Raw genomic sequence first — 22,012 nt, 5'->3', positions numbered from 1 at the left:
CAGAGGGTTACGCCCTCTCTGTGGCATTACCAAGTGCCTAAACTTCAACCTATATCTTTAACTTTTCTTTCATTTACGGTTATGTGTGATTTCACGTTTAACAGAGACAAATATTTTAAGTATTTGTACTTTAAATAGTCTAAATTTGTTAACTATATCTTTTTCATAAAGTTTATGATATAAAATTGTTGTTCAAAGCCTTTGTATTTTAATAAGCCTTCTCTAAAATCAATGCATGTGAATTGTGCTTCCATCTTCCGAGTTCTTCTAAACTATATGTTGAGGACGTTTATATGTTTGTGGTCAATCCTTTCGACAATGAGATCTCGGAAACTACAGGCTCTAGAAAGATGACGTTTTCACTGATCGATTGCAAATTTTGCGTAGAATGTCCAGTTCTAATTGAATTTTTAAAAAGCATGGTCATTATTTCTTTATTACATTTTTAAGAGTACACTGGAAGCGTTGAAATTTTTTTTAAAAAACACTAAAGCATAATATCTTATGCGTCATACATTCCAAAACCACATTGTTGTATATTAGAGTTGTATATGACTCAGGCGTTTGTTTCATGGCCAAATAATAATGAAAAAGGAAGGATAACCATTTCTGGAGTCTAAGATAAATCTTTATTTTTTTGAGTGTTTTGCCCAATGAACACTATATACCACCGACATTATAATTAATTGTGTGTCTAATGTATTTCTTTATTACATACTGCATGCAAGAAGAAAGAAAACACTGGTCATACATGAATTAGAAACTCCAACCGGAAGTAGGCTCAAATCTTGCTAACGGTGCGAGATATTGAGAAAAAATAATCGAAAAAATCTCCCCTTTATGATACCCCTTGCCGATTTTTTATCAAGACGTCTTTCACTTGTGTCTGTAAAGGGACATGTACATATGTTATGAGGAATGAGAAGGAGATTTATGCTCATATGCGAATGATGCGGTGTGTAGAGAGCGCAGGTTCAGCTAGTCTATATATTAAAATGCTAGGTCTATATGTCTCCAAAGAAAAGTTATATGTTTGTCTCCAAGACTTTTGACAATGAGATTTCGAAAAGCACAAGTGCTAGAAACGTGCCGTTTTCACCGGTCGATTCCAAATTTTGTGTAGATTGTCCAATTCGAATTGAATAATTATAAAACATGGCCATTATTTCTTTGTTACATTTTTAGAGGTACACTGGAAGTGTTGAAATTTTTAGAAAGTGAAGTATGATATCCTACGATTTATACATTCCAACACCACATAGTTGTATACAAGGGTTACAAACTTGATATCTCTCAAGCGTTTGTTTCATGAGCAAATGATAATGAAAAACGAAAGATAACCACTCAAAAATGAAAATGAAATCTTTAAGTTTTACGTCCTACGATTATGCCGGTTAGGCTAAAGGAGACGGTGATTATGAGAAATGAATGTAATGGTGGAATGAAGAAAGTGGGAGGAAACGGGAGAACCCCTTATCCAAGCTAATATGAATCTCTGTTATTAGGAGTGTTTTGCCCAATGAACACTATATACCACTGACATTATAATTAATTGTGTGTCTAATGTATTTCTTTATTGCATACTGCATGCAAGAAGAAAGAAAACTCTGGTTATACATGAATTAGAAATTCCAACCGGAAGTAGGCTCACGCAAACGGTGCGAGATGTTGAAAACATAATCGAAAAAATCCCCCCCCCCTATGATACCTCCTGCCGATGTTTATCAAGACGTCTTTCTCTTGTGTCTGTAAAGGGACATGTACAGATGTTGTGAGGAACGACAAGGAGATTCATGTTCATATGTGAATGATGCGCTGTGTAGAGAGCGCAGGTTCAACTAGTGTAGTTAAGATTTATACAATTCATGAAGAAATGTCCTACCCTTCAATCAAGTAGGTCATATCTACGAATTAGTGCCGAAATTAATGATATTTTAATATTTCTGCTAAACTGTCAAACTGTCGTCCCTTGTATGGTCTCAAATTTCATTCCAAGATTTTTATGAGGAAAATATTTCGGTTATTAAATAGGATATAGTGAATTTCTGATTATGTTTGGAAATGGTGTTGTAAGGTATATTTACAGTAAGAAATCTTCCTAATAAGTAATAATGTTTCTTCTATTGATGAACTTTATAGATAAATAGAGTTCAGTTGAGTTTCAGTTTAGCATCCCTTTCAGCAGCGAGGCTATATGAGACATAGACCTATTGATTAATGTGGAATCCGAATCACATGAGCTTCCGCCGGGGATAGAAACCGGATCTACCACGCCAAAGACGCGTACGTTACCGCTTAGCTACGAATGAGCTCCTTTATACATATATACTATTAATAATATGTAACTAACTGTAAGACTAATTAATTAATTTTGCTTTACGTCATGATACAATACTCTGGTTATGAAGAAAAGAATATTTACTATTTATCCTTAGCTCCGATCCTACCAACACACTTGGTAAGCCTTAGCCTAATAGTCAATATGGCTGCGATTTGAAAAGATAAAGAAGCAATAAAGCTGAGAAGCACGTTGGCTCTGGGTATTTCGATGTGTATGTTGGCCAATCAACAATTTACCGGCATTTATCCAACAGTTTCCCGATTACAATTTTACTTCTCCCGTAAATGCTATGTTGGTAATTGAATTGGTTGGCAAATGACCAGCAGAGCGGTCAATTAGAATGTAGAGCCAACATTGGCAGTTTGCTGGGCTAGTGTTTCCCACTATTGGACCTACTGTCGGTGTTGCTAGGGAACTACGCCAGAACTTGCATTACTACAGTTGAGAGGTGCATTTGACCATTATGTACGACCACATCACACAAAATATACCCTTCACCATAAAGCTATCTAACTTTCAAGAAAGCTCGATTACAGGAATAAATAAGTTAATAAATACGTGCACTCTCGTTCTCATCGTCTGTAAGTTGACTGTACGGCTTTGTTCATTCACAAGCCGATAGATGGCACCATTGTCTTCGCTTGTTACAAATTTCAGTGTTATCGGTTCAGTTCGTTTTGTGCAGTTGCAAAGAAAACATGCGTGCGCCACCGTCCGTTTGTATCACAGAAGAACAGCGTTTCACCACCCGTTTTTCTGTAGTCTGAAGATGTATCAGGAGCTGAAATACCCGGAAGAATAGAAGAGTTTCAACACAATGCGGAGGCAATGTGTTACCTCGGCGAAGTATTTACCGGTGGATTGAAAAGTGCACCTGCCACAAGTAAAGGCAATGGAGCCATCTATCGGCTTGTGAGCGCAGAAAGCCGTACAGCCAACTTGAAGACGATTAGAACAAGTGCACATATTTATTGACTTATCCTCGTACATACTATAGGCAAACACATGAACAACCTAAATCAGCTGAGGTTCATCTCGCCTGGGATAGAAGTTCGAGGTTGTTATATTAAGGGTCCTGCAAATAGTTAAGGTTTCGTAGGTTTGAGAAAATTATCGTCTCTGATTCAGCGATGAATTGAGACATTTTCACCGGGAAGAAGTGGAATATGTAAACCTTTCTGAGAAAGAAGAGATTTATTCCTGATAGTATAGTATTCGTGCTTCGACAATATCTTAATTAAAATATTTAAAATTATTGGGGCCGCGGTGGCTCAATGGTAGAGCGTTCACCTCTGGTGCATGGGGTCACGGGTTCAAACCCTGCTCCCGGCAAGTGAACTTTGTGGTGGACAAACACCGTGTGCGTGGGTTTCCTCGGGATTCTCCCGCTTCCTCCCACTTTCTTCATTTCATTCATTTCTCATAATCACCGTCTCCTTTAGCCTAACCGGCATAATCGTGAGATGTAAAACTCAAAAATTTCATTTCATTTCATTTAAAATTATTCTTTCGCACTCTGATTCATCCTCCTTACTTTGGCTTTACCTTTTGCAGAACGGAATTTATCTGTTCTTTTAGAATTTTCCTTGTTTTTCTAAAAGAAGAAAAAAAACATTACTGCCACATTTGATACAGGACACTTTTCTTTTATTTGTTTTTGTTTTTTCGTTTCGCCAGAGACACTTCAGCTGTAGAATTCGTGTCAAATGTGGTTGTATGCATACACGTTTGTGTTTTATCTCTCTCTCTCTCTCTCTCTCTCTCTCTCTCTCTCTCTCTCTAGAAACCACACAAGCAGGTGTAAAAGATGTGTAAATAATGGAAAACGATCGTCTGCTGGTATGGATTCTGCGCAGGTGCGTTAGGAAATTAAGGATGAATTTCTGGTTTTACGAAGTATCTATATTTGATGACCAATCCATCGGAATGGTGAATATACTTGAGCGCTCGTACGAAAATGAAGGAAAAGAGGAAGAAAAAAGCAGTAGGAAAACAACAAAAAATACGTTTTCACCAACAGTATGGTGGACCCAACAGTTAGATTTCTTTCTACGAGCGTTTGCATACACAAATACAGTATATCTCCAAAATCAAGTTAGGAACTATGGATAGATAAATATTACATAAAATGATTCCATCCTTCTCTCTGAACTTCAGTTTCTTTATTTTAGTTAAAATTTTAAAAAAAAAAACTTATTTGAATCCAATAAATAAACTAGAATGTAATCAAAACTACAGTATGTATTAATATAATTTACGTTGCGTTTTTGAGTCCATAGTTTGATGCAGTAGTCGAATTAGAAATAAACTACTACAGGGTCCGCAGTGACTCACTGCTAGAGCGCTCACATCTAGTGAGAGATCCCTGGATCAATTTCAGCTGTCCCCAAAAAGAGTTTCTAATAGAGCGTATGCCAGTTTTTTGTCAAGATTATCTCGTTTCTAATTGAATATATAATGAATATATTGAATATATACAGGGTGTTTCAAAACAACACCGACAACATTTGGGAGGTGATTCCTGACACCAAGATAAGACAAAAAGTATAGACCATCCTGGGTGCACAAATGCTTCCTTTCCGAGTTATAGGCTGCCGAAAGCATGAAAAATTGAACTTTAAAGATCCATAGTTCCAAAACTAAGGAAACTACCGTAATCAGGTCAAAACTTCACTTAGGAACTAGCATGTGACCTATCCAAAATTACATGTTTCAGAATCTTAAGGTACTCACACAGCAAGTTTTATAGACGGAGTTTGGCTATGTGCACATAATTTAAAGTACTCTCCAACTACCTCCATAAAAATTGTTGCAGAAGCACCGCAGGATTCTGAAACTTGAATATTTGGATAGGACACATACTAATTCCTAAGTGAAGTCTTTACGCGACTTCGGTAGGTCCCATAGTTTTGGAGCTATGGATCTTTAAAGTTCAATTTTTCATGTTTTCGGCAGCCTATAACTCCGAAAGGAAGCATTTGTGCACCCAGGATGCTCTATACTTTTTGTCTTATCTTGGTGTCAGGAATCACCTCCCAAATGTTGTCGGTGTTGTTTTGAAACACCCTGTATATTGAATATAACTATATAATTGAATATAAACACATTTTCGACTGTTCCGTTGCCTGAGTAGACAGTGGTCAAGAATTTAAGAGCCAGCCAGAACCCAGTCATGATAGGCAGCCGCGGATCCAGATATGATCAAAGGAGGGAGGAGCGGGCAGTTTCCGCTTTATCCAGTGCACATAAAGCAGGATTGAAGCCCAGTTTATCCAGTGCATACCTGAGCGTCGAGAGAGGAGGCTATAGCCCCTATAGCTCTCTCCTTGGATCCGCATCTGATGATAGGTATATCGTGAGTTTACAATTTTTTGTGGGTCTAGCAGAAGCTTGCAACTTGACTCTCTCCCGATGGATATTATGGCTAGGTTAAACGTTGGCATTGTGGACCTCAAGTATTATTTTACACATTTTATAACAGAAAAACTGCAATTGAAACTATATCTATTTCAGAAATTTTCCAGTTAAGAATGAAAGAACGCGCTTACTATAAACTTGCAAAAATATATAAATAATAGTTTCAATTATTTTTGTCATTCAAAAAACTGGGGGGCCTAGGCCCCCCGGTATCAGGCTAGATCAGCCACTATGAGGAGACCCGGATTTGATTCCCGGCTGGAACGCATCTAGTTTGGATCCCACACTAGGCTTTAGTCCCACGTCTGATATAACCTCGCTGCTGAAAAATGACAGCAGCTAAACAAAAATTTAAATTTTATTTATCCTATTTCTCATCAACCATATGAATGTAATGTCGCCTTGCTAGCAGGGGCGGATCCAGGGGTGGGCGATCGGGGCAATCGCCCTTCCCCCCCTTCCCAGAAGAGGAAGCTTTTTTATTTTATATATATAAATAAAATCCATCCCAAAGTTTGGAGCCCTTAAAAGTAGCAGTATGACAACCCATCGCTCCCCAGAACTCGGTCCTTTATCCGCCCCTGCTTGCTAGTGTATTAATGAAGATACTTAAAAATATGTTTCATCTTAATATGTGGCGTAGTTATCATATAGAGTACAATTTTCAGTTTTACAAAAATCTTTTTCTCAGTTTTTAGAAAGCTACTTATAACAATTTATATTCACCTTTTATCACTTTGTTTAGCTTCCTCTTCGTTTTTTTTTCTTGTTATATGTTATTAATATTGCATAATTTATCTTTCAAGGCATAATAGCAGGACGTTAAACTAGATATACTCGTAAATTCTATATGTATACGATATGGCATCTCCTTTTAAACAACAAAAAACGTGAATAAAACCAGAGAAACAAAATTCAGTTTTAATTCCTTTAGAAGAGAAAGAAAAAGAGGTGGCGAAACTACTGACATTTCACTCAGAAACTTCGAATGAGCTACGTCTTGGCACAGTCTTACAATTGTTCGTAAGTCTCTTGTTTTACAGCAGACTATCGAAGGAAATCGTCCCAACTGGCTTTTTCCCAACTTTACGCCAATACCTAAAGAAGACAAACTTCGAATCCTTTGCTTCCCAATGCCACACTGTAGTAACTCCAATCTAGGAAAAGGAGGGATAGGCGGGAACCTTTCCACCAAAACGAAAGCGATTGAATCATTCCAAGTGATGAATGAGTAATAGGGCTGAATAGGATAGAGAAACAAATCTGTTCTAAACAGTGTTTGTCAGCGAATTCCTTACAGAAACAAAAGAAGAGTAGATATAGTACAGTAAAATTAGCTCCGAACCCGGGCATCCAAAAAAACAAAGGTTTGAGTGTTCCACATTGTTCATTACACTTTACTTTAAATGTGGTAAAAAGTCTCCGCCAAAAGACTGTCGGGTTTTCGAGGGAAGAGGGAGGTGGGGGGTTGGTATGAGTTGTTGAAATTAGTTTAGAAAAATGATAATATTGTTGATCAAAAGCATATTCATAATATAAGTAATACTTTAATATACAATCCTTGACATCTAATCTATATGCTTGACACCTATAAAACAAATACAGTAAACTCTCGATTATCCGCGATCTTTACTTAAGAAAATCTACGTAGGAAAATAAAATCACAAAAAGGAAAAGGTATTTTAACACTTAAAAACAAAGCCAGTGGACTTTTTTTTATGAGAAAGCAAATCAACAAACTTGTCTGTTTAGGTAATAATAATGTTATTTGTAGAGATTCGCCTGTAAATTTCAATTCAATTTGACATTAATAAGAGGTATGCATTGTCGCTCCACATAACATGTGTCTGTTTTCAAATGATCGATTAAATTGTCCAAAAGAAATTTCGTGTAGATGTATTCTTCTTTGTCCATTTTGCGCACTGTCCGGTATAAGTTTGCCGCGCCACCCAATTACAAGGATAATTAGAGTTTACTGTATGGAAAGCAAATTATTACCTTAACGCATTAAGCACAGAGAGTTATCATTTCTCTTCATCATCCTCATCACTATCTGAATTTTTTCAGAAAATTCTTGCATATCCTCGTCATCTGTCAACACATCTTTTTATGCATCAGAATTAGTGGCAAAATCTGTATTACTGCATCCATATCCAGCGCAGTTACTACACATGGTTGTGCACTGAAGGGCACTTCTTCGGCAATCACAGTCGCTTAAACACTCTTCTGTGCATGAACAAGAGATGAGGCGTAGCAACCATTCTGGAGCAGCAGCAAGAGTTGTTGGTATTGGACGCAGATATCCACTGACCTTCTTCCAGCCCCATTTTAGTGAGTTTTTCTTGAATCCATTCCACTGTTGCACTTGGTGGTAGACTCTCAGTGAATGTTCCCTTGCTGCAGCTTTCGTTGGAGGTAGAGTAGCTAACTTAAACTCACCTTGCACTGGCTGTCTTGCAACTGTCATTAAATATATCTGGTGACGTAAAGCATCCAAATTTCGTGTCTTGTGGGAATCATATAAAGATAGAAAAAAAAATCATGGCCAGCTTCAGCAATATCGTCTGCCTGTGCATTAGGATAATTAAAAATAAGCAATTTTTTTCTGAGTTCCTCATCACTTTTAACGTTTTTAAATGGGGCTGTCTTACCTTTCCTATATATTGAAAACACAGAGTCACAGCCTGTAAAGGCATAAACACACAACAGAACTTCCTTCATGTCCCCTATTTCATGCTGCATTTCTTAAATATTGTAAATTTTATTTGACTGATTTCCTTTACCAGGCACAATCATCTTTAAGCGTAAGCTGCAGTATGGGAGAGCAAGAGTAATTAACAAAAACAACAGATCAGTATCATCACCTATTACTCGCACCTCGATCCCATTTTGAGCCTCTGCGATTGCTGTCGAAACAATCAAAGTGTCTGCATCCCCATATGCTTGAAGCACATGACACCCCCTTTCCTTCAAGTGTAATGTCAGAAGGGATATTAACTGTTCCTTGTTGTTCTGGTTGGCAAGGAAATCACTCTGCCCAAAGGTGACGTGAATGTGGTCTTCTACTTTCACATCTATGTTGCTAGCTGAGCGAGACCTTCGCAAATGTTCCTCATCTTTTGTGGTGAGTTCTTCCCTATAACCATCGAACACGACAGTAGCTCTTCCGTAATGGGAAAGAACATAGTCACTATATTGTCGGCATATTACTTGAAACGTTGCAGAGCGTTGACAAACAACACGATGTAGAAGATGCCCTCCATCGACCACATATGATACCCTCAGTGCCATCTCATCATCAGGAGGTGGATTGGTTCCTGCACTTGGTAACACTTTTAGGATTGAAGACTTGGTTCCGTTCCTCATCAAACCAGTTTCATCGAACAGTGAGGGAGGGTATGTACATAGTTCATATTTAAATATTTCTCTTAAATGTTCTTCTGTTCTCACACTACAAACCATGCGATGGAACAACTGGTTGGGGTTGACGTGAGTGGTGTCATTTCGGATGGTGACAGATTTTATCACGGCTGCTAACGATTTGACGGTATACTTTCTTTTTAAATGGATTTCACTGAATTTCAGCCCTTCGATCTCTTTTATTGCAGAAAGACCAATATCACTGGCCTCGTCACAATTTGTAGTAGAGTCAGCCAATACACCTGTAGACTCTACTTCAAGGTATAGTAGAGTCAGCCAATACATAGATTCAAGGTCAGGTCAGCCTTTCACCTTGAATCTTGACAAACAATACCTATGGTATCTACCATCACATTGGACTAGGTCAATGACATTGCTAAGTCTGATAAGTACTTCTCGTCCCCAAGCACAATTTCTTCTTATTGCGTCTTCACGGATACCTTTTATCAACTCAACTGTCTGTATCTCACTCCATTTTTCTTGGTATGGATATCTGCATTTCGATACGTCCACACATTGGCGATCACACAAGAAACACTGTGTTTTGAAGTCAAATGGAGCACGGGGAGTTTGTCTAAGCTCAGGATTTGGAACTATTGGGGGTGGCTTGGGTTTTAAAGTGTAGCGCCTACGACACTCCTTATACACTTCCAACACTACTTTTCGAATTTCTCCTTCACACCACCTTGCTTAATTTCACTACACTCCAGTGTTGCCAACAAGTTTATACAAAAAGTCGCTAAATTGAAGATGAAATGACTCCAATTTTGGGTGAAAAGTCGCTAAAAAAATTTCGTGGAATTTTGCTCCTTTCATATATATATATATATATATATATATATATATATATATATATATATATATATATGTGTGTGTGTGTGTGTGTGTAAGATACGTGATCAATTCAAGCCATAGTACTATCTACGCTACAAGAACGGATGTGAAAGATTCAAACACATATATAACTAACAATAATTTCACTTTTATATATTTTTAACTTTATGATCAATTTTCCTTGAACAAAATCAAAAATGAATTTAGAAAAACGAGCAAAATTAAAGGTCTAGAAAAAATCTTGGTCTAAAAGTTCTACTAACGCTTCTACAGATAATCTGTTTGCTATCGGTAATGTATTATTTGTGCCTCTAAACGGAAGCTCTGTAAACTAAAGGACATTAAAAGCTGGAGTTCGTCCCCATTAGAAGGTAAGAGATAACAACAATCAAAGCGGAAATATAGAGATAAATATTAGTACTTTCCCAGCTCGTCAACATCTGCGCTGATTCAAATAAGCAAAAGATCTGTATATCTGAACTGATTCGAGTTAATAGTACTTATTTTAGGACAAGTTGTTCGCAGCGGAAAAGTCGCTAGATTTCTAAGTCAGTCGCCAAATCGTCATTCCAAAATCACCAAAAAAGTCGCTAATCGGAAAAATGATTTTTTGTCGCTATCCTGGAAGGCGAATCCCCTAGATTTAGCTACTTTCCCCCCAAATTGGCAACACTGCTACACTCTATTATTCTATCTCTCCCTTTTTGAGTTAACCGAATAAGTTCACCACATTTATCAACACAAGGTTGCAATGCACAACTCATACTTACAATGATACTAATATCGTTTTCACGTCCACAAACCAAATCAAAAGTATTATGAAACAACTACCGGTAATACCACTTGTTATACTTTATCAGTGTGTCTTTGTTTGGAAGACATAGTAAATTATCAGAAATAGGTTTTAAACGTAAAAGGTAAAGTAGGTACACAAGAGAATGTCGTTTACATTTTTTTAAACATTAATCTTAAAATAATAATTATGCATGTTGATTTAAAAATAACAATACGCAGAGGAAATGTCGAGATTTTGTAATTTAGAGACATCTGCGGAGCAAAAATATAACTATACCTTTAACAAAGAGAAAAAATAATTTTCTAATCTCTTTCCTTCTACCCCTTCCCTCTCCCAAACCCGACACTATTTCTGCGGAGACTTTTTACCACACTTAGAGTAATAACGGGTATAACTTACTATTTTCTTGCTTGACGAAGGAGCATTGCTTACAGAAGAGTTCATCGACCGACACTCGTTCGTTGACCATAGGTGTAGTGAATGGAATGAACAGTCACATTAGTGCAGCGTTTCCCAACCTTTTTCAACCTGCGGCACACTACGGGTATAACTTTAATTCTCGCGGCACACTCACTCATAGATATTATTATGTATTTGTAATTATAAAATACCGTGGTATTTTTTCTGTGATTACTGATCTTCTTCTCACAGACAAAAAGCTCGATCACTGGTTTTCCCCCGTGGTAAATCATTATACTTATTTTTTTAATGTAATTTAAAAATAGAAAACAATTGCAATGTAATGTTGGACTCAGGTTTTTCAGATGTAGATGTAGATGTCGCAAATATTCCAGAAATATTTTACATTAACCATTACCTGCGAAAAAACTCCCAGACTCCGCACTTGATTTCCAAACCCCCGGAAGATCCACCCCCCACAGCAGACAATCTCTAAATCCACTCATGCTCAAAACACATTTAATGCATTAAGGCAAGACAACACGTATACATACGAAAGAAAATTTAATATGGCACATCAAAATATGAACTAGATGAATTTCTTTGAAGACACCTCATTTCAAAAACAAAAGGTAGGAAAATAACAAAAATGTCTGGGTTGTCAACTTAAAAATTAGCTATATCTACATAAGAAATAAAATCTTTTTACGTGTAAAGCTGTTCGTCAATTACTGTGTATAAAAATGGATTTATTAAAGATATTTAGCATCTTCTCTCCAGTAACGGTAGACTTATGTCTTGATCACTGAAAAACCATAGGCGGTATGCTTTCATCACTGATAAACCTGAGGCGGTATGGCATACCAGCGCATACCGTCTCACTTCGACCACTGGTTATAGTAGACCAACCACCTTCTGTTATAGAACTATTTTCTGTTATGTACAGTGTCATATATTACTTGTTCCACATGTAACCAAATAGAGTAACTTTCTCTGCTGCAATGTTTTCTTTTTTTTCTTTTTCACCTATCATGTAATTTAGCTCTTACTAACAGAATGCTCGTTCTTCGCACGGAGAGAATACGTTTCATTTTGCACATAAAGACAGTGGTCGAAGTGAAGACAGTATGCAGTGGTATGCCATACTATCTGTGATTTTTCAGTGATGAAGGCATACCGCCTCTGGTTTTTCAGTGATCAAGACATACCGTCACTGGAGAGTAGATGTTAAATATCTTTAATAAATCCATTTTTATACTCAGTAATTGATGAATAGCTTTGCAGGTTGAAGATTTTATTTCTTATGTAGATATAGCTAATTTTTAAGTTGACAACCCAGACATTTTTGTTATTTTCCTGCCTTTTGTTTTTGAAATGAGGTGTCTTGAAAGAAATTCATCTAGTTCATATTTTGATGTGCCATATTGAATTTTCTTTCTTATGTATGTGTGTCGTCTTGCCTTAATGCATATAATGTCGTGTTTTGAGCATTTGTGAATTTAAAGGTTGTCTGCTGTGGGGGGTTGGATCTTTCTTCCGGAGTTTGTATTACCCCTCAGTCGAGTGAGGGGTCCGGGAGTTTTCCCGCAGGAAATTGTTAATACTAGGAATGCAATGGGTATACCCGATTGCAATGAAATGAGCTGAGCGAGCTTAAACTACGTAATCATGACTTTTTCCCCATGTTAAGTCTATGCAAGCGTTTTTTGGTGATTATTCCTCGATGGTACATCGGATTTTTGATTTCGACCTATGTTCTCACTCAGCACAACATACTCTATCAGCGTGCTAAGTTTGGTTCAGATCGGCCAAACGGTCTAGGGGGAAGCGTTTTTCGGTGATTATTCCTCGATGGTACATCGGGTTTTTGATTTCGACCTATGTTGTCACTCAGCACGACATACTCTATCAGCGTGCTAAGTTTGGTTGAGATCGGCCAAACGGTCTAGGAGGAAGCGTTTTTCGGTGATTATTCCTCGATGGTACATCGGATTTTAGATTTCGACCTATGTTGTCACTCAGCACGACATACTCTATCAGTGTGCTAAGTTTGGTTGAGATCGCCCAAACGGTCTAGGAGGAGTTCGCGGACAACCAAACGGCTAACCCGAGTATAAGAGCTTCGCTTCGCTCAGCTCAATAAAACATCGGTTTTCGAACATTTTTGGGTATAATTCTCTATAATACAACATAAGGGAATATTTTCTTTTCATTTTCTCAGAAAGTTGTTGGCGAGGGATCAAAGTCTCTCCATATCCCTCCCACCGTAACTTCAGAGAAACTCTCCCGCCTTTCAGGAGAATATCAGTGGTTTTTAGTCATTACGTAAATAGAAATGCAATCTTTTAGGTAACATACCCTCACTGTATTTCAACATTTATAGATAGCCGGTATGTCAAGTCAAAACCGTAATTAGTGATGTGAGGTGGAAAATTTTCCATTTCGGAAAATTTTCCGCTACATTTTTCCGGAAAATTTTTCGTTTAAAAAAATATCAGTAATCAAGTAACAACTCCTCAGTAATCATAAAATTGATTGAATTCACGTATAGAAATGTTAAAAAGTGAAAGATCGTTTAAAGAATCTGAAAATTTTCATGGCTCAGACAATTTTCAGTACTATGTAGGAACAAGGGAAATAATTTTTCATGAATCGAAATATTTTCAGTCTTCTATGGAAAAATTGAAGAACTTTTTATGAGTCGGAAAATTTTCATAATTTTGAAGCAAAAAGTAAAACAACTTTTTGTGAATCGGAAAGTTTTGTTGCTCTGTGGTAGTGATGAGCAAATGCAAGACCAAGACCAAGACCCGGGTGGTCTTGGTCTTTGTCTTTGTCTTGGTCTTGCACTGGAACCTTTGGTCTTGGTCTTGGACTTGCTGCAAGATTCTTGTAAGTCTTTCTTTTAAGAAATATTATGCTTTTCATACGTAAAAATTACTCTGGATAAATTCTACAATGCGCCAATAGTAACGGAAATACAATGTATGTTTCTAAATGAAATATAGTTTACCTTCTTGTAAGTATGATGATAGATTGAAAAGATTTTCAATTTTTCCATAGAAGACAGAAAATATTTCGATTCATGAAAAATTGTTTCCCTTGTTCCTACATAGGACTGAAAATTGTCTGAGCCATGAAAGTTTTCGGATTCTTTAAACAATCTTTCACTTTTTAACAATTTGTTTAGAACGGAAAATTTCCGAAAAAATATAGAAGAAAATTCTCCACCTCACATCACGGCTAAACAACGATGTAGGAATAAGTGGAGTGTTTCTATGAATCGGAAAATTTTCATCACTGATCGTAATAAAACATACCGCCTCTGTTTTTTTCCTCTTCGAACACTGCATAAAGGTCACCTAAACTGTCACCAATCAACTTAGGAACCCCGAAAACTATGAATTCGACACTAATATCGGTCATTTGCAATTATTTTTACATGTCACCGTCTCCGCTTAGGAGTACTAATAGGGAATGAATTTGGATTTAAACGCCATCGAAAGTTTCACTATTCATCTCAGAGACCCCGAAAACCATGAATTCGACACTAATATGGGTCACTTTCAATCATTTTTATATCTCCCTCTCCTCCTCCCCAACTTGTGGGGATGAATTTAGATTTAAACGGCATCGGAAGTGCCACTGTTCATCTCAGCAACCCCGAAAACTATGGATTCGGTACCGGTACTGACATCGGTCATTTTAGATCATTTTTATACAGGGGTGTAACCAGCAGTTTTTTGTATAAGGGGGCCCGGCATTTTTGAGGGGGGGGGGGGCAGCTACAATGTACAAAGCCAAAGAAATTGTGTTGCAGCTAGTGCTTTTGAGGCCTGGAAAAAACGGAAAATTTTGGTTTCCTTCCGCGCTTCCGGAAAACTAAAATGCTGGTTTTTAGCTTATTATTATTATTATTATTATTATTATTATTATTATTATTATTATTATTATTATTATTATTATTATTATTATTATTATTCGCTTTTTCTCCATAAATTATATTCCAGGTAGTTTTTATTATGTTTAACCAATAACTACTGTCCACGCCAAATGCCTTTCTGCACAACTATTTTAGTTTAAGCCCTTGTGTCTTCATAAGACTAATTTTCTTTGAAATTTCACTTAATTTCTTTAAAATTTCTTGACAAAAATATTTATTTATTATTCGTCACTAAAAAAAATAATGTTCTTAACTGCTATATCTCATTTACTGTTTTAGGGACACTCCACATATTTTGTAACGCTATTTTTGACCAATTTTTACCCCCTTCTCCTCCTTGTCATACTTCGTAACGCAAAGCTGAACCTCTTCAATTTTGTTACGTAACACTTTTTGATTTTTGTTTTTTCACCAATTTTGATTATTTTGGGGGTTATTACAATAAAAAACTATTTTTAATGGTAGAACTTTTTATTACAAAATGCTTATATTACTGTGAATATATTTGTAGCGTTTTTCGCCAACAAATCAAAGTATTAAAAAATGGTAGACCCGTAATAATATTTTAACCCCATAAGATTGTTTAATTAACCAATCCTAATTCTTCAAAACTACTGTAGTTTCCCTAAGGGAATCGCATCCATCATTTTAGGTCACTGGTGATTGGCAAGAAGAAAGTGTTGCGGAAGCTGCACTTAAAACAGGATTTAAAGAAGTAACATCGACCTCTTCTTCCGAGATCCAGGATGCTTCGTGCATTTGAAGTTCGCCAGTGTCAACGATGTAAAGTTCTGTTCCTCGTCGATCACAGATTAGAAGTGGCTGCACCGTGAAGGAGCAAAGACATCACGTTTGTGAACAATTTTTCGAGCATCTTCTTTGGACTTTGGACTTCAGCTTACCACTTTACAAATTCTTCTTGTCCTAAAACAGTGCGAGAATGCGAATAAATTCGATTTCTTCAGAAATATTCAAATCCAAAAATTGAAAAAAAAAATAGTACGATATTAATATCTGACGAATTATAATATCTTTTGGTCTGCAAATCGTGGATCTTTCCGTCGCGGAAAATATTATTTCACGAAAAAGAGTTTCTTCTGTTTCACATGCGAAACCTCTGAAAAGAAAAGAGTGGGTAACGATTCGAATCAAAAGTTTAAAATAATATTCTCAAAAATAGTAATACGAGTGGGAACGGGAAGGAATTTTAAAGCGGTGGTTACTATCACTAACACCTAACTCCAGAAAAGCGTGTGTCGTAAATGCAATGCTGCGATAGCCACAAAACGGAGTTTTATTGTATTGCAATACACACAGAGTTCCTCATCAGTTATGCTGTGTTTAGTGCATCTTGGATCCCTACTGTATGATTCAATTTATATAGGCTATAGTTCACAACTTTCCAAAATAATGGAAAAATCTATCTATTTATCTATCTATCTATATATATATATAATGAAAGTGACTACATTTGTAAGTTAACTCTTGAACAACCCTACCGATCACGATCAAATTTTCAACATAGATGAGTTTCGGGCCTGGGATGGATTTTATCGCTTTACTTTGAAGGTGCACTTTGAAGAGAAGGGGAAAATATGTAAAAATGATCAAAAATGACCAATATTAATGTCGAATCCATAGTTTTCGGGGTGGCTGATATGAACAATGGCACTTCCGATGCCATTTAAATCCAAATTTTAGTCCCCATTAGTACTCCTAAGCGGGATGGTGACGTAAAAATAATTGAAAATTACCGATTAATTGGAATCCAAACTGAAAAACCGAATAACGTTGTTTTCACCAAATTTTCCATGATATAAATATATATTTTTTAAAAACGTTAGTTACAGCATACAAAAAAGGTAATGCAGGCCTACTTACAAATCAGTTTAGTACCATTGTTGTATGGTAGTATTTATAGTACCTTGTTAAAACATTTGTTTTCAAACTGTCAAATATAAATAGCAGTAAATTGTGTAATCTGCTGTCAAAAGAAAAAGTATACCATACTATTTTCCGATCGGTGTAAGGAAGAGATACCATACTATTTTTCGATTGGTATGGTAAAATAGTATTTTTCCATACTATTTTACAGTAAATTATTAATTATATGTAAACTTTGTTATTTTTAAGTGACTGAAACGAGGTAATCTTACGATGATGTTTTAAAAGTTGGTCATTTGGGGGGGAAGGAAATCATTTGGGGGGACCTGGCCCCTATGGGACCCCTTGACTATACCCCTGGTTACAATCATTCAAAGAGTGTGTACATTTTTTGGGTCACTTTGTATAAAACTCTAATTTTTAAGTTATGAAAAGAGATTATGAAAATTGCATTTACAATAAGTCAATAATATTTACCAGGTTTATCACTTATTTTACTCCAGAGTTTTTTTTTTTTTTTTTGTTTTTTAATGAAAAGATAAACGAAGTAGATTAGATCGTGTATACATTACGTGACAATGGGTGATATATATTTGATACGAAATGCGGAACTGTCACGGATTATTCGGTTCTGTAGCTGAAGTAGTTGCAACATTGCTGTTCTTGTGACAATTCCGGATCAATAGGAACTTTTCACATGGTATTCATTCTTTACGGAGCTGTTCTATTCCACTTTCATCAAAGATACTTTCACTTTATGCATGAGGTCTGCTTTGCTCTTCGCCGAAAAAGCGTAAAACCAAACATATGCCGTAGAGCATCGGTGGTTCAGTGGTAGAATGCTCGCCTGCCACGCGGGCGGCCCGGGTTCGATTCCCGGCCGATGCAATCCTACATTTTATTTTGTGTTAAGTGTATTTGCAATTACATATATTCAATTATATAATACTACTAATTCTACTTTCATCCACATTTCATTTATGAATTTAACATAATAGCAATATCTCTACGCAACCACTTAGTAAGCCTTAAGTAGGCATAGTCGGTATGATTTTGAATTTACAATTGCAAATACACTGGTCCAATGTAATTTAATGCACGGGAACCGATCCTTGGGGATCTTCCCCTCCTGAAAAATTATGCTTTCATCTCCAGCATCGGGATACATTTGGTTAGATATCTGACAACGAGAAACACATGCCTGAACGTATTCTCACCAAAGTTATGCAGAAATTGGCGTTGCTGATTTGAAGTGCATGTTGGCCTCCCGACAATCGACCATCGTCTATCCAACAATTTATTACTGCCAGGAAAGCTTGAAAAACATTCTTTGAGGTTAAAATATATATATATAGGCAGTTGCACAACAATACACAAGACTACGCATGAAAATTTTACCTTACTCATACCATTTTGTTCTGTTCAACAGAGTCTATTAATTTATATGTCTCGTCTTGTTTATTATTATTAGTAGTAGTATTATCGGATAAAGTTTAACAAAAATCTCCTTTGTATATATATTTTGTGTATCTGTTCGGGAGATTAAAATAACCTCAAGTACTATTTGATGAATCATCTATTTTGGCCGGGAAATAGAGGGTCAAAATATATGAACCGAGTTCGTTGATGGGCGTGATCCATCCAGTTGATTCCAAGATATGGGTAACCAGAATTCGGTTCGCCATGTCTTCTTGTGGGAGTTAATTATTGTGAATACCATAGTTGCTTGATAGACTAGCCGCAGTGCTATTAAGATTAGCGGGTTAATATAATGTTCAGGATGCAAAAATACTACTCTGTTCGTGTAATAGTATAATGCTAAAATGAAACTAAACGATTTTGTGCTCGATAAATGTTTTATCTTCTCAATTGTTCGCTCATCCTACTACATGTAAACTTTTGAGTGGGGAATGGGGCGGGGAGTGAGCGAAAACTTTAAACTTCAATTCTCACGTTGTGTACAATCTGAGAAACCAAATTCCTTTACGTGCTGTACCGCGACACTGCTACTTCGTCAGATGAGCAAAATTCAGAATCTAGTGATAAGTAATCTCTCTTATATTATTATTTTTTGTGTGAACAAATCAAGTATGGCTATAGCTCTATAGATATGTCTTCTGTCTCTTATCAAAAGATGTAATGTGTCCTTTCACAAGCATTCTCCGTTCTGCAGTCAATCATGTTGTCTTTCTCAAAACCTTGAGCGTAGAAATCGATTAGTTATTGCATTTGTAAAGGATAGCGATAAACATAAAGCATCGCGATTCAACAAAACATCACTTCTTGTCGTGTTCCCAGTTTTTTTTTTTTTTTTCAATATAAACTAACCAAACGGACCAGAAATTGATTAATGAGCTCTAATCTACTATCACACTTTATTTTTATTTTATTTTTTTTATTTTTATTTTTTTATTTTTTTTTATTTTATTTTATTTATTTTATTTTATTTTTTATTTATTTATTTATTTTTTTTTTTTGCTACACACATTCCTGTCTTCCATACACCTATACACTCACACACACTTGTGTATTGACTTTTTCCCTTTTCAGATGTCCATTTATTACTTCTACAATATAAATTATAATAGATCGATTTAACAAAAACTATACCTTAGAGTCTACATCTTTTACGTGTTTTACTTATGTAGAAACAGTTCGCAGAAATATATTGTTACAAATAATTAATCTGATTTTACATTAAATAAAACGAGGGAGAGGGGTTTCCTCCCGAGCTACTAAATTCCTTTAATGCAGTAGCGTAGCCAGGATGTGTGTTTGGGGGGGGCAAGTGCTGTTATAGGTACATATAGAAAAATTACAAACAAAAAAATATATAAACATAAAAATATATAAAAAATTACAAACATCAAAGTACCAAAGTGCATTGTCGGACCCCTTTGGGGGGGGGCCCTCCGCCCCCCCTCCCTACGCCACTGCTTTAATGTATATTTTCAATTGTGCTCCAAAAGTCTCAGTTGGTTTTCTCCAAAGCATAAGCTAATATCTTTCGCGTGATATATTCCCCCCCCCCCAAAAAAAAAGCTACTGCTTTTATTGGTCATTGATGCTCAGCTCTTTGTCCATTACTTTTGGTGAGTGTTGCTATATTATTTAATTAATTCTGATATTTCAACAAAAAACAGGGAATAACTATGATTGTACTGTAAATTTTCATAAGGTAGCCAGGTATTTTACTCTGAAAATCTGAGAAGGGGACATGGCTTCTCAATGGTAGAGCGCTTACCTCCGATACGTAGGGTCCCTGGTTCGAACCCCGGTCAAATAAGTTTGTGGTATATAACATCGTGTCCGCGGGTTTTCTCGAAATCTCCCATTTCCTCTCGCAACCTCATTCCATCATCATTCACATGCCTTGATCATCTGTCTCCGTTAGCCTAAAGGGCATAATCGTGGGACGTTAAACTGGAAGATTTCATTTCATTTTCATTTTGAAACTGAAAGTCCTAGCTAAGAACTCTTCTTTTTTTATTCCGTTTGTCATCCCAAAACACAAAAGAATGTTCCGCGTATGTTTTACCAAACGCGATACCTCTTCATCTCCAGACGCAGGGTAAATTTGCCTGCCCTTGATCAGCGCGTGTTACTGTAATGTACAGTACTTTGAGAGGGAGCGTTTGTGTGTGTTTCTCGCTGCACCAAAACTGATGGTGAGCTGCGTTCGAGAGGGTGCAGTATAACTTTTCTAACTACTTGTGCTTTCTCGCTGGGCCGAAAATACTACCAAAACTGAGTCGCTTTGGGAGAAGTTATGCTGTAGACCTATACGACACCGCAACCGCAAGTTAAAGTGTGCTTTAGCAAATAATCTCTCAGCGCAGCTCTTCGGAAGTAATTCGGAAGATCACGAAGTATTGTTGTTATATGAGATTGTTCTAATTTTAGGTTGTAATATGGGGTGTATAGCGAGAGGTACAATAATTAAATCTCACATATCAAACTTAAAAAGAGCTTTAATAGAGTTAATTTTTAATGTGAATTTATGTGTCTGTGAATGAATTATCTTATGCACTTGGTAAGCCTAGCACAAACAGATTTCTCTGACACATACCTGGTATGTTCTGATAAGGATGAAGCTTCCGTTTCCATGCTATTGACTGCTGCCCAGCTCCGACCCTGATGTGGTTCTAGTTGCTGGCGAATTATTACCTCGGAGACAAAGTACTGATGACTAGTAGTCCTTTACTAGTCATTGTTTCGGCGGTGTTAAACTTGATAGGAGTCGCTATGTCCATGATTCCCGTTCCAGCACAATCACTTCTTCCCAGTTCACATCATGTCCCTTTTCTTTTGTGGCCGAGAAAGATTGGGGAAAAAAGATTGTGGCCGAGAAAGTGGAAAGAGGCCTGGTGGATAGAAAAGGAAGAGGATGTAAACTTAATGAATTGGACCAAAGGTATCAGCATTAATAAAGAATGGAGAAATATTATTGATAAATACAGAAAAATGTATATGAATTAATGTATTCAATGGTTGCTTGCTCCTTGTTGTTTCTTTCTGGTAGAATGTTATGTTGTCCCATTGGTCAGTTCAGATAGATTTCCACGCTTCTGATTGGCTGTTTGAACGGGCCAATGAGAGAGCAGATAGGGAGATGAATTGTGTATATATACTTGAGTAATTTTTTGTATCACTCAGTGTACGTCTGATGAGGATCTTGGCTAGAAGATCGAAACGTCACGTGTAAATGTGTTTTTATATTAAATAAGTGCAGTCTTGTTCAGCAGTGTGTTTATTTTTCTGACTAAATTTTGTTACTAATACATGCCATTCTGTTCGCGGAGCCCGCAATGCTTGATCGAAGACTAATAAGAAACGTATATGAACTAACAACGTGCAAGAATACGGAAGGAAATGACAGAGGAAAGTGCAATTGCAAGGGGAGTTCCACAGGGATGCTGTCTCTCACCAGCATTATTTAATATCTATCTAGAAGAGAGTGAAAAAGAGCCTTCATAAT

The 22,012-nt window shown here is 36.6% G+C and overlaps 1 non-coding gene across 1 annotated transcript; it reads left to right on the top strand.

The window, feature by feature from the left end:
* Nucleotides 1-17,851: 17,851 nt before the first annotated feature.
* On the top strand, nt 17,852-17,922 carry TRNAG-GCC (transfer RNA glycine (anticodon GCC)). The gene has a single exon. It is a non-coding gene; the product is annotated as a tRNA-Gly (tRNA).
* Nucleotides 17,923-22,012: the final 4,090 nt, after the last annotated feature.

Source organism: Thermobia domestica, chromosome 18 (assembly GCF_964235325.1).
Source record: "Thermobia domestica chromosome 18, izTheDome1.hap1.1, whole genome shotgun sequence".
NCBI lineage: Eukaryota > Metazoa > Arthropoda > Insecta > Zygentoma > Lepismatidae > Thermobia > Thermobia domestica.
This window is presented reverse-complemented; position numbering and strand designations above follow the sequence as displayed.